This window comes from Temnothorax nylanderi, unplaced genomic scaffold (assembly GCF_030848795.1).
Source record: "Temnothorax nylanderi isolate EJ_2023f unplaced genomic scaffold, tnyl_v1.0 TNYL_tig0109_pilon, whole genome shotgun sequence".
NCBI lineage: Eukaryota > Metazoa > Arthropoda > Insecta > Hymenoptera > Formicidae > Temnothorax > Temnothorax nylanderi.
Window position 1 is genome coordinate 483,282 of NW_027249171.1, and position 13,992 is coordinate 497,273.

General features: G+C 38.7%; 1 long non-coding RNA gene and 1 pseudogene across 1 annotated transcript in view; one reads left to right on the forward strand and one right to left on the reverse strand.

Moving 5' to 3' along the window:
• Nucleotides 1–13,992, reverse strand: part of LOC139776002 (uncharacterized) — a 29,169-nt gene that overhangs the window by 7,351 nt on the left and 7,826 nt on the right. Inside the window, exon 2 of the long non-coding RNA XR_011718989.1 lies at nt 9,766–9,896. This is a non-coding gene — a long non-coding RNA (uncharacterized lncRNA). The remainder of the gene's footprint in view (nt 1–9,765; nt 9,897–13,992) is intronic.
• LOC139775957 (uncharacterized) lies at nt 10,383–13,475 on the forward strand (annotated as a pseudogene).

The following is a 13,992-nucleotide window of genomic DNA, read 5'->3' on the forward strand; positions in this document are numbered from 1 at the left end:
CAAAGCCGCGGTAAGGAAATCCTTTTCATTTGGATCCCCTCTCATAAAGGCATCACAGGTAACGAGATTGCAGATGAATTCGCTAGAAAAGCCATTCGCTTTGGCACTGTCAACCCGTTATTTAAGCTACCCCATTCAGACCTCTTTATTGAACAACGCGAAAAACTAGCTACAGAGTTTCACAACTACCTATTTAATAGAGCTCGGTGCAAGGGCAACCATTTTTTTTACAACATATATGTTAATACGCCTAAACCTTGGTATTATAAAACCGGCCTTAAACGCGATGCTGTTGTCACGATCTCGCGTCTCAGAGCGAACCACTATAATTTGAACCACAGTCTTTACAGAAAAAATATTATTGATGATGGCTCATGCGCTTGCGGCGACCCAGTCCAAGATATCAATCACGTTATATTTAACTGCCCCTTAACATATAACAAAGCAACTTATCTCAGACAGGCAGTTCACTCGAGTGAGGGACCCCAATGCAATGACATCTTTCCAACTCTCGCAAAACCCACGCGTAAGATCTGTCGACTAATTATGTCTTTTTGTAGATCAGCAGAAATCAATTTGTAATGCGCGCGCCCGCGCGTGCCAGACTGACCACTGGCTCCCCACCACCCACCCAGTAGCGCTCCCTCTCTGATTTCTCCCTCACCTATCCCAACACGACCACCGCCTCGTGAGCTTAAGTCTATTTACACGGCTATCAGTAGCAGCTACAAGCTACTCCCAGTTGACAAAACAATCAGTGGTAAAAGCTGGCCATATTGTCCTCGGAAAATAGAGGCAGGAGCCAATTAAACAAAGAAGAAGAAGAGATCAAGGTGCGTATATTCCGTGTGTTCCGTGGACTGTGTGTTCGGACGCTATTTAATGCTAACAACTACATTCGACGTTGGATGCGAACGCGTTCGGATCCAACGTCGAACGTGTTTCGTTCCGATTATTTTTGTCGATTGCATCACAATCGGCCGCCACTAGTTTGCCGCCGCTGGCTTTAGTGTGCCAGTGTACATACACGAACACTGCTTCTTAGGAAAAGCTTTCTCTGTTTTTTTTGTCTGCCTCTTCTCTGTTTCTTTTTTCTCTACCTGCCTCTTTATCTGTTTGTCTTTGTCTCTTTTCTCTTTGTGCTTTTCTCTCTCTTTTTCTCTACCTGTCTTTCTCTCTGGCTGCGTTCGTTTTGGGCGCTCACGCGGTGTAAGCTTCATTCTATCTTTATCGCTCACTACATGCAGAAGGAAGATAGAATAAAGCTTACAGCATGGAGGTAAGAATAACAGGAGGGAGCGTAAACTGCGGAGTATGAAGCCGGAGACGTGAGAGGAAATCGTATTGTGGCCATTTTGGTAATACATAACTTCTTCTTCTACCAAATTAAGAAGAAGAAGGATAAGTTATGTACTACCAAGACGGCCGCTTATGATTTCCTCTCACTTCTCTGGCTTCATACCCCTCGCCTAAAAGCTTGGTTTACGCTCCCTCCTGTTATTCTTACCTCCATGGCTTACAGCATGTAAGCAGCCAAATCAAACGCAGCCTCTGTTTTTCCGTATCTGTCTTTTAATTATTATCTCTCTTTCTGTCTCTTTCTTACAGGCTCTGATGTTTCCACCAGTTTCCATTAGTTAATCGGACATTAACGTGTTACAACCTGCTACACGGTAAGGACATTTTCAAATTTCTTGTAATCCTGTTCTTTAATATCTTTGATTATTTACGCATTGCATGTCTAAAAATGTTTATAATAAATCTAAACTTTTTGTAAACTAAAATAAAGTTTAATAAAATTAAATAACATTTAATAAATTCAATATTTTAATAATAAGTAAGAAATGATATAAATAGTATTGAAATTTAATTTAATTTGAAAGGATTTAATAAAAATCGAATAACATTTCATTTGTAATTGTACATTTACAGTATATTGTGATATTAATTGTAAATAACTCATTTCAATTTACTCCTGGTCTGGGCAGCGTAAAACACTGAAGTTCAGTTCAACTGTAATTTGTCATTTGATTATCAGTGAGTTTCTTGAAAATCAAAATATAATTCAAAACCTGCTTATATAAACGTGTCTTATGAAGCACTTTTTTTGTTGCAGAAACTATTTCCAAGCAAACAGATGCGACCAGAACGAGCATCAAAGAAACTATTAAATCGTGGTTGCAACATGCAACGGACAGGATGCGATAACTAATTGCGATAAGTTTCTATAACTAAATGCGATATATAAGTTTCTGTAAGTTTTACTAGTTTTTATAAGTTGTACACTAAGTAAATTCATAATAAGTTCATATATATAGTTCATATATTATATAAGTTTATAATAAGTTCAATAAATAATAAGTTTTGTATACTTTGTATAAGTTTGTACAAATTTTGTATACTCATAACTTTATATAAATTCGTCGTTTCTATATAACTTCTATATAACTATATATAACTTGAATATATGAAATAATAAAAACTGATCATTAAAAAATGCGAGATTTTTTAATTATGTATATTCGGGACGCGAGGAGTTACGTTTCAGGGGATATTGTCCATGGTGATTCAATATATTATAAAAGCCCGCGAAAAGTTACACTCCTTTACGCCTTCAAAGTATACAATAAAGAAAACGGAAATACGGAACTTAACCGTAAGGTAAAATGTATTATGATAGAAAATACTGTATTAAAATATTAATAATGTTTAACTTCTGATATAACTACATAATACATCTGACGTTGAAGCATATGCTTACCGTTAAGTCTTTTCTGTTATAATACACTTTAACTTACATTTCTATTTCGTACAGAGATCGAGGAATAGCGATGGGCGCGTTCATCAGGTGCCAACAGTTGCAAAGCTGTTCAGTGTTTCTAGTGGTTTAGTTTTTCGATGTGGTTAAGACCATTTTTGTAGCCCAATCGGAAAATTAAACCACTAGAAACATTAAACAACTTGCAACTGTTAGCATGTGCTAAACGGGCTCAATGCGATTCTTTTATGGATTAGAGCAAGGACTCTCACAGAACTCTTTTCAAAATGGCCCTGAACAGCGCAAGAGTTCTTATCGAGCCTTTGCAGTCCCTTTAGAACTCATTTCGAACTCTTTTATAACTCTATTTGAACTTTCGAACTCTTTTAGAACTCTATTTGAACTCTTTCGAATCCTTTTGAACTCTTTTCGAACTCTTTAAGGAATACTTTTCCGTTTTTCAGACATCATTTGGAATTTACAAAAGAACTCGCAAATGCTGACATAACTTCGAATTCGTAAAGAATCACTTATAAATTCATTTCGGACAGAAATGGGATTCATTGAGGAATTCATTTTGGAAACTACGAATTCATGTCAAATTCTTTTGGAATTCTCTTTGCTATCTGGGGTCGGCAACTTCATTACCATCAGCTATTCCTATGTGCGAGGGAATCCAAATAAACTAAATACGAGTGCCTCTTTCTCGGGCCATAAGTGACTTTGCTTTAATAAGTGGGATGAGATAGTTACACTTGCGGCGATAAGGGGCCGCAAAAGCCTTCAGCACGCTTTTAGAATCAGTGACGACAGCACAAGATGGTCGAACGTCAAGACATATAAGAACAGCATTATATATAGCCCAAGCTTCAGCAGTAAATACCGAGGCTTGAGACGGTAATTTATGGATGATTTGTAATCGAATTTGGTGAGAGTGACAAGCAGAGCCAACATAATTTCCCGGCTGAGTCTTGGATCCGTCAGTGTAGAACACCAAAATATCCCTCATGACATTGCCAAACGCTTGCTCGAAAGCTGTCTGCACCTGCTGTCGAGGGATTCTGCTAAAGATATTTAATAAATCAGGACCTGGGTAGTAATGAGGGGGGGGGGAGAAAAAAGAAGAATAGAAAGAGTGTTGAAAAGTAGGTAAAACCACAGATTTATAGATACAACGGACGATCTGATCAACGCCCCGAAATGCTTCCGCAAGAGGGAAATTTCGAGCAATGTATTCAGCCCTCAGGATCCTGCATAGCGTAATCTGTTATCTGTAACAGGGACTGAGTAACGGGATGATTCGTTACCGATTGTACCTTGATAAGATATTTAACAGCTAAATATTGTAGTCTTAGCTTTAGAGAAGGCTCTTTGGCTTCAGCGAACATGGTGTTTATAGGTGTGAAGATGCGGTATCCCAGACTGGCTCTTATAGCTTTATTCTGAATTATTTCTAACCTGTGGAACTTAGTTGAGTTCTGAAGACAGAATATATGGGAGGGATATTCCAAGAAACTTCTTAAAATGGCTCTGTACACATTGAATAGGAGCTGGGGGTGAGCTCCCCACCAGACACCCCTAAGCGAAGAGATAATATTCGCTGTAACCCTGGCTTTAGAGATCAAGTAGTCCATGTGAGAGGTGCCAGAAAGCCTAGAGTCAAGAACAACACCCAGAAATCGAACTGTCTCCGAGGGACCAATGATTCTGTCGTCTATTTTAATGACGAAACTATCACAGTTGCGCTTAAAACGCGAGAAGATCATAAGCTGGGTTTTGGTAGGAGAGATCTCAAGCCCTCTATCTCTGAGATATTTTTGTACTTGCTCTAAAGATTTTTGCAAAGATTCGATTGCTTTCCGAAGGGAGGATGCCGTTGTATATATAACTATGTCGTCTGCGAACTGGAGGATTTTGGTACGCCAATGAAGTAACTTCGTTATTTTTCTTAAATCTATATATATTAAATAAAGTCGGACTTAGCACTGATCCCTGGGGGGTACTCTTCCGTGAGATACGAGGGGGGGGGGGGTGAGCTTCCCATGGACAACAAACTGCACATTGTGGGAGTGAATAAGATTTTGGACAAACTGACAGATTCTTTTAGGAAAGCCGAGCTCCAATAGATCTTGTATTAGAATGTCGGGACATTATTAAAAGCGTATTTGACATCGATGAATACGGCCGCAGTCATTTTATTTTGGAGGAATCCTTGAATTTCAGACGTCAGTATGGTAAGGTTATCGGAACAAGATTTAAATTTACGGAATCCGAACTGGAATTCAGGTACAAGGCACTCCGAAAAGGCCCCCGACTCTATCACCCAGTGTAACCTATTAAGAATCAGCTTTTCGAGCAACTTGAGTACACAAGAGGTGAGAGCAATTGGTCTGACGCCACCGCCATGAGGCTTGGGAATAAGATATACTAAAGAGTGCGACCTGATAGAAAGGTTGGAAGGGTACTTGGACAGGAAAGGATTGAGTTTGAATACGGGGAAAACAAAAATTTTGAGATTTAGAGAGGGGAAGGGTAGGATGAGTATAATGAATTGGAGATGGAAAGGAAAAAAGATAGAGGAAGTGAAGAAGATGAAATATCTTGGGTACACATTGCAGAGAAATGGAGGGCAGGAAGCTTAAGTTAGGGAAAGAGTGGCGAAGGCAGCTGCAATAATGGGGCAGATATGGGGTATTGGAAAGAGAAGGTTTGGAAAGAATTGGAAGAGGAGGATAGGGTTGTTTGATAAATTAGTATGGATGGTGGCGAGCTACGGAGTGGAGATTTGGGGGTGGAAGAAGAGAGGAGAGGTGGAGAGAATGCATGAAAGGTTCTTGAGATGGGTGTTAGGAGTAGAAGGGAGAACGCCGGGATATTTGGTGAGTGAAAAAGTGCAAAGGGAGAAATTAAGGAGTAGGGCAGGAAGGAGAGCATGTGGTTTTGAAGAAAGATTGCTGGAGGGAAGGGGAAGTGTGTTGGCACAGAGATGCTTATGGGAGATGGGGGACAATATAGCAAAGGGAAGGAAACTGTCGAGATGGGAGGAGGAAAAAAGGCAGTTCTTCGAAATTAGAGGAGTAGATTTGCGAGAACTGATAAGGGAAAAAGGAGTAATAAATATTGAGGAGTTGGAAGAAAGGGACAAAGGAATTGCAGAAGGTGGAGAGATGGGAGAAGATATAGAAAATGCTAGGTACAATAAATGGTATGGATTGGTTAAAGGGGACGGTATACCGGAGTATTTGTTAAAGGGTTGGGGGGAAAGTAGGTGGAGAAGAGTAGTGTGCGTTTTAGACTAGGCAATGAGATGAGGGAGGGAAGGTATTGGCAAGAGGAGGGCGAAAGAGTGTGTAGGTTATGTGGTACGGAAATGGAGACGTGGGAGCACGTATGAGAGAAATGTAGGGGGTGGATCAAAGGAGGAGGCGGAAGCTGGCAAGAAGCGTATATGAGGGTATTAGGGGAGGATGGAGCGGGGGAGGAGTGGATGAGAGAGGTGGAGGAGGAAGGGGGATGTGGTGAGAGAGGAGAGTGAATGGAGAATGCGGGAGAGAGGCATGAGAGAGTATGATAGTGAGTGGAAAGGAGTTGTAAACGGGAATGGAAGTCCATGCGATGGGGGAGGGAGAGGGGGAAAGAGAGGGAGCGAGAAGCGTGCGAGGCGTGCGAAGCGTGCGGAGCGTGAGAAGCGTGTGAAGCGTGCGAGCGAGATAAGGCGTAGAATAAGATAGAATTAAGTTAGTGTTAATTAATAAGTTTTGTATTTGTAAAGATTGTAACCCCAAGGGGAACAATAAATATCTATCTATCTATCTATCTATCTAAAGAGTGCGACCAAGATTCCGGAAAAGCACCCTCCAGGAACAAGTTATTAAGGACCCTCAACAGCCATTTTCTCAGGGAGGTAGGAAGGGATTTAAGAATCTGGTAATCTATTCTATCAATTGGGCTGGATTTTACCTTAACGGAGTTAAGAGCAGCTTCAAATTTTTGATACTGGAATGCATTATCCATCTAACAAAGGGACTCAGATGTGGAGGCAGAATTATATGGGATATTTTGTGGCTCAGAAATGCACGAGCGAGCACAGATATTGGCCATTGCGGCCTCAACCTGTTCGTTATTCGCACCTGCAGACGGATTAGCCGATGCCAATTTGCGGTTTCTGTACCTCTTCAACATCCTCCAGACCTCCGTGGTGAACGTTAGAAAGTATAACGAAGAACAATATTCTCTCCATCCATCCCTCTTGGCCTTCCTCAAAATTTTTCTAGTTTCAGAGAGCTGCTGCGCCCGGTAAGCCTGATAATTGGCCACTGTGGGATTTTTGCGGTATATTTTACAGACTCTTCTCCTGGCCTGAACTGCTTCTGAACACTCCTTGGTCCACCAAGGAGCGGGAGGAGGGCCGACGCAAGTACCATCCTTGTTCCGGTATCTCAAAGAGGCTGAGTCTCTAACGGGAGGAGAAAATTCACAAAGAACATTTTCAATATGGTCAAAGAAGGCACGATATTGCTGCAAGGGCTCATTATCACTCCACTCAAGAACATTTCTCTCCAGTTCCTCAGCGTGCGCTTGCAGAATAGAAGCAAAGCTCCTCCACTGTTCTTTTGATAGTTTGTGTTTATAAGAAAACACATTTACAGATCTAACCTGCCGATTAACGTGAGCAACAATCGGGCTATGATCGCTGCCCATTGTATCACGAATAGTAAAAGATTCACATAATGGAGCCAGATTAGACGAACAAATTGCTAGGTCTATTAATGACGGCGTGATCCCGGAGGAGGAATGTAGGTAGGCGAATCGGAATTCATAAGTTTGAACGGGGATTGGTCAAGGATATCAGCGACACAAGTGCCTGCAGGGTTAGTCCGAGTTGCTCCCCAGTAGGGGTGATGGGCGCGTATATCTCCCATAAGAAGAAAGTAGCCATAAGAGCCAGCCAGCGAAAAGAGATTTCGCCAGGTATTCTGAATAAGCCAGGTAAAGAGAATTGGGATGCTTGTATATTCCTATAACAATGGCCTTGACGTTGGCAATCTCTAGCTTTAACCTAATAGGCTTGCGAGATTAATTTGTGAGAATAATATTTTGTCTCTTTAACCAGCACCAACTACCTCGAACACCAGGACCAGCGCAATCCTTTCTGATAACTTTTAAAGCCGCGGATGGTAAAGTCATTATTAGCGGGCGTCATGCACGTTTCCGCCAGAATCACTATCTCATAATCTTCGCAAAGTTTTTCTATAGCGGGTTTCTTGCTCACCGCTCCCCTGCAGTTCCAATATAAAATACCGCAGCCAGGGGCGAAAGCAAAAGTCTGTGGAGAAGAATTGGCCATGTTAGGACAATTAGTGTTGTGTAAGTTCTTGTAGCAAACGACGTATTTGTTGAATTCCCTCGCAAAGTTGCCGTTAAGAGAGGGCGGAATGAGTTCAGCAATGTGGTTGATTAAAAAAAATGTGGTTGATTAACATTGAAAACATATTCAAAAATTAAAGATCATTGTTTTGACATGCATCGTCCTTTGGCGACCCCTCTGGTGGGGAACTACGCACTAAAGAGGGAGGAGAGAGGGAAGAAGGCGAGGATTGAGAAACTGAAGGGGTTTGCGGGGTAGAGGCCAAAAAGGGAGGGAAATGAGGGATAGAAGACGAAGAATTAAAATTAATAGTCCTACCGTTGAGAGCACCTTTTTCAAAAAAGGTAAAAAAAGGCGCCAAGTACACGCAATGTATTTTGTAAATTCAAAAATTCAATCTAAGTAGTAGCTTTATTTCTCCTTAACAAAATTATACATATCATCACAAAATTACGTTACCTATTATAGCTTAACCTTAAGTGATATGTATAAATCCAAAAATTCAACCTAAGTGGTAGTAGCTTTAATTTCTCCCTTAACAAAATTATTATATCATAAAATTATGTTAACTAACTCAACTCAAGTGACATGTATTTCAAAAAAAGATGTGAAATCTTTAAATTGCGTCAATTGCAAAGAGAATATATATACTGCTAACTGCTTTGAAAAATAATTGTTGTGCAATTACTTTAAAAAAATAAAACCCAAGTGGTACATGTCTTTGTGTTCCCATTCAAGGGTCTTCCTATTCTCCAACTCAAGTGGTAATAGCTTCTTAATTCTCCTTAACAAAATTATAATATTACAAAAAATCATTTTAATCACAAAGAATTAAAGAGGTAACAGTACAAAATAAAAATATTTAATTAAAATAAAATAAATAAATTTTTTTGGTAAATAAACTTGGCGCTACTTTCTTACTCTTGTCACATTTTTCCTAAATTATGTTTATTGTTTTTTTATTCAATCAAAAATTTTAGTACTAATGTTTAAATTTTAATGTTTAAATTTCGAAGTCTAGCAGCGCCAAGTTTTTTTACAAGAAAAATTTATTTATTTTATTTTAATTAAATATTTTTATTTTGTACTGTTACCTCTTTAATTCTTTGTGATTAAAATAATTCTTTGTAATATTATAATTTTGTTAAGGAGAATTAAGAAGCTATTACCACTTGGGTTGGAATAGGAAGACCCTTGAATGGGTACACAAAGATATATGTACCACTTGGGTTTTATTTTTTTAAAGTAGTTGCACAACAATTATTATTTTTCAAAGCAGTATATATATTCTCTTTGCAATTGGCGCAATTTAAAGATTTTACATCTTTTTTTGAAATACATGTCACTTGAGTTGAGTTAGGTAACATAATTTTGTGATATAATAATTTTGTTAAGGAGAAATAAAGCTACTACTTAGGTTGAATTTTTGAATTTACAAAATATATTGCGTGTACTTGGCGCCTTTTTTTTACCTTTTTTGAAAAAGTACATATATCTTACTTGAAATTGGTGAAGTGCAAATTGTTACAGTTAAAAAAATATTAATAGTGAAAATCTAATTAAAATTAACGTAAAATGCACCTAAAAAACAGTTTTATTACAAATAAATTTATATTCTACATGTGTTGTACATACATACTTGTACAGTTGCGTCCAAATAAGCTGTAGATCGTGACGGTTGTACTGAATTGTCTTCTATAATATTTTAATAAGCCTGTTTGCTGTTTCTTTTTTTAATCGAAAAAGATTTATAAACTGTCGTTCTGGTAACTGAAATGGATCATCTCTTATAAAAGCGCGGTCTTTCATAAAAATCGAAAACATTTTCCAATTGTTCAGCGATATGAAGCTGAACAGCATTTCAATATGCCATATCCAATTCGTATGATGTTAGCTGACGACTGACCCCTGGTTTCCATGCACGCGTTGCCATGCGTTATAGCGCGCGTTTGAGCTGATAGTGTTTCCATGCGCGCGTTATATAAATGTGACAGCTCCCAATTTTATTATAAAAATACATGCGTATATATATGTAATATTTAATAATAAAAAATAATATAAACAATTGTAAAAGGAAAAGAGAAAAGAAGAATATTAAAAAGTAAATAATCTATTAACTAGCTTTTAGTAAAAAAATATCACGTATACAATTTTCTAAAAAAAAAAAATATTTTACGCTTTCTCAGTAAAGTTAAAATAAATATAATTTATTATTTAAAAGATATTACTAAAAATGTATAATATCGTAATATTTGTTTTCTAACAATGAGATTATTTTATATAATATGTATGAAATTAATTTCTATATAATAGATGGATGATGAAGAATTTAAAATATTTCTTCTATTATGGTTGTGGAGAAAACGACAACAAAGAATACGACATCGAAGATCAGCTCCACGTTGGTGGGTTCGACCTATTTTAACCAATAGACTTGAGCAGGGAGCTTACAGTAATCTTGTTGCCGAACTATGCAATGATGTTGAGCTCTTTTTTAATTACCACAGAATGACACCAAACCAATTGATACCCTACTACATAAAATAGAGCCCCGAATTTCTAAATTATATTTAACTAGAGAACCTTTACCACCTGGATTACGATTATCTTTAACCTTACGATATATTGCTGCTGGAGACAGTATGGCTAGCTTACATTATCAGTATCGAATTGGACGAGCTACTACGTCAAAAATTATTGCGGAAACTACAAAAGTGATATGGGATATTCTACATCCGGAAGTATTACCTGTATTAAAAGAAGAGGAATGGGCTAGCATAGCTCAAGATTTTGGGGATATTTGGAATTTCCCAAATTGTGTTGGAGCTATCGACGGAAAACATGTAGTTGTACAGTGTTTCAAGAATACAGGCTCTACTTTTTATAATTATAAAGGAACATTTAGTAGGGGAGACCGGGGCTAAAAGGTCAACGGGGTTGAAGCGTCAAATCAAATATCTCGGAACCTGTATATTGTGCGAACTCGCTATTAACATTGGGCCAATTCCTTTTAGTGACACAAGTCGACACAAGTGTCGTTCTGTCTTTGTTATTCATTAAATGCCAAGAAGGATAGAACGATGTTTGTGTCGACTTGTGTCACTAAAAGGAATTGGCCCATTGTAAACGCTGCTTATGGTACCCATGTGACCAACGGAGTTTCGGCAGGTTACCTGCCGTGTTATGATTTTTACGAGGGCAAACGTGTTTTCGGAAGGTGAAAGTGAAATTTTCTGCGCGTGGAAATTTTGTAATATCTGCAATAATATTTGCTCTCCAAATCTCGAGGTACGTGATTATAAAGAGTAATGCATGCTGAACACGAATCCAGTGTAGTTTTTTCATTATCGTTGATGTCTAATATTTCGTGGGCGATTAAACCTGAAACTTGTGTTTGGGGCTAATCAGTCAGTAAGCACCCGGGGCTGGTCAGTCACTGTGGCGCGCCGGGCGCACGACTTCAGCTCACGGCGAATTCGGCGATTTCAGGTTAGGTTTCCCTCGAGCGTGATTCTGTCTTCCCTTGCACGTGCGTCAGTTTGTATAGGAGAGAAATAGTACGCACGTATCGTCGCAAAACGGGTGTTTTGGCCGACCGAAAAGATGGCGGACCGTTGTTTTTGAGATCGCTCGCGCTCACGGCACGTCGGCGAGGTACGGCGAGGCACGGCACGGCTCTGAGATCCCGCGATTTCCGCGCGAGAGTTGACATGCCGCGCGCGCGGTAGATCGTCGTTGTTGGTCGTTGTGTCAGTGACAGTCGCGCGTGCGACCGCATCGTCCAGCGTTCGCCGCATCGTCTCGGCGTCATTGTCGCCGGCGTCGTAGTGGTGGTGGTGTCGGTGGTGGTCATCGTCGTCGTCGTCGTCGTCGTCGTCGTGGTCATCGTCGTGGTCATCGTCGTCGTCGTCGTCGTCGTCGTCGTCATCGTCGTCGTCGTGGTGGTCGTGGCCGTCGTCGTCGTCGTCGTCGTCGGCGCGTCGAGGAATCGGCGCGAGGACGCCGTCGAGTCGGTAAAATGGTCGCGCTCCACCGCGAGCTTTTCTAACCCCCCTGTCGCTATTTATCGCTCCCCCGCGAGAAACGCGGCTTGGTTAGGTTGCTCGAGGGTTCGCGCTGATCCTATGGCACCGGAACGCCGTCACGCGTGTTCCCCGTGGTTGCCCGCGTTGACAATATGACGTGCCGTTGGGGAGTTTACGATTTGGTTAACCTCTGTATTCACGTGCCTAAATTGTTTTATGGAATAGGTAAAACAATTATTTTTTAATAATGTTTCGCATAAAAATTTTAAATAAATTTTTATATTTTTCTCTTAAAAAACAATTATTAAAATGTATCCTATCATTTTTCCGGATTAGATGTACGTATATGTATTGAAAATGCAGTGTGACTGATTAGCCCCGGGGGGGTGACGCTTAAACCCCGGCATTTTTGAGATTTCAATTTTTCCACCGTTGTCGTTTTTGCTCTATACCGGTTAAACAAAGCGACGTAGATAAAAATTTCCTATATAAATTTTGTAGCTAAAGGTTCACTCTTTACAGTGGTATACCACATTTAACTAAAATTATTTATTTTCTTGTTAAAAATCGGCACCGAAAAAAAACTGACCTTTTAGCCCCGGTCTCCCCTATAGTACTTCTCGCAGCCTGTGATGCGCACTATAGATTTACATATGTAAGCATTGGATCAGCCGGAAAAGAGAGCGATGGTGGTATTTTTCAATCATCAGATTTTGGAAAAGATATAATTGAACAAAAATTACCATTGCCTCCACCAACTGTTCTTCATGTATCAAATACTAGAGTTTCTTTCGTATTTGTCGGAGACGCAGCATTCCCATTATTGGAAAATTTAATGCGGCCTTATCCCGGTGTTAATTTAACACCAGATCAAATAATTTTTAATTATAGAGAAAGCAGAGCTCGAATGTGTATTGAAAATGCGTTTGGAGTAATGACGTCAAGATTTCGTATTTTCAGAAAACCAATAATTGCATCTCTTGAAACTGTACAAAGTATTGTACAATGTTGTGTTGTTTTGCACAATTGGCTTCGGGACAGTGAGCTTCATCTTGCACCAGGACAAAGAAGATATCTTCCACCATGTTTTGTTGACAGAGAAGATCGAAGTGGAAATTTACAAATTGGACAATGGCGTGAAGAAAATGAATTTCTCAGACTACGAAACCTTAATCCAAACGCAGCCAGGAATTCAACGCAAGTGGCCAAAGAAGTTCGGGAAATTTATAAAAATTAGTTTATGGCGGAAGGCAGTGTCCACTGGCAGTGGGATAAATTACCAAAACACCAAAAGAACTGGTATTTGCAACAAGCAAATAATTAAGGTATGTTTACAATAATATAAAGTGTACAATAAACTGAGTCAATAAACTGAGTAAATAATATTTTATTTTAACATTGAACATTTAACTAGTTTATTTTAACATTTTAATATTAATATAACTTAATTAATATATAAACAATGTAAAATTAATAACTTTAATTAATGTCTTCATTTTCTAAAATTTCTTCAAATGCGCTTAAAACTTTTTGCCTCATATATAACCGCGATGATAAACTAAAATTTTGTACATCGCGAGCAATTGATAAATAAAAATATTCTTCAGCAGAATGTTCTCGATTTAATGAAGACCTTGAAGTCGGTTTATTTTTTATATAATCTAATATAACTTCTTCCACCGGATCACACTCATGATTAGCTAAATTTGGAATTAAAATATTTTTAATTATATATATATATATATATATATATATATTATATATATATATATATATATATATATATATAATTTCTTAAATAATATTTTATATAAATAACCTTTTGTTTTTTTAATAAATGA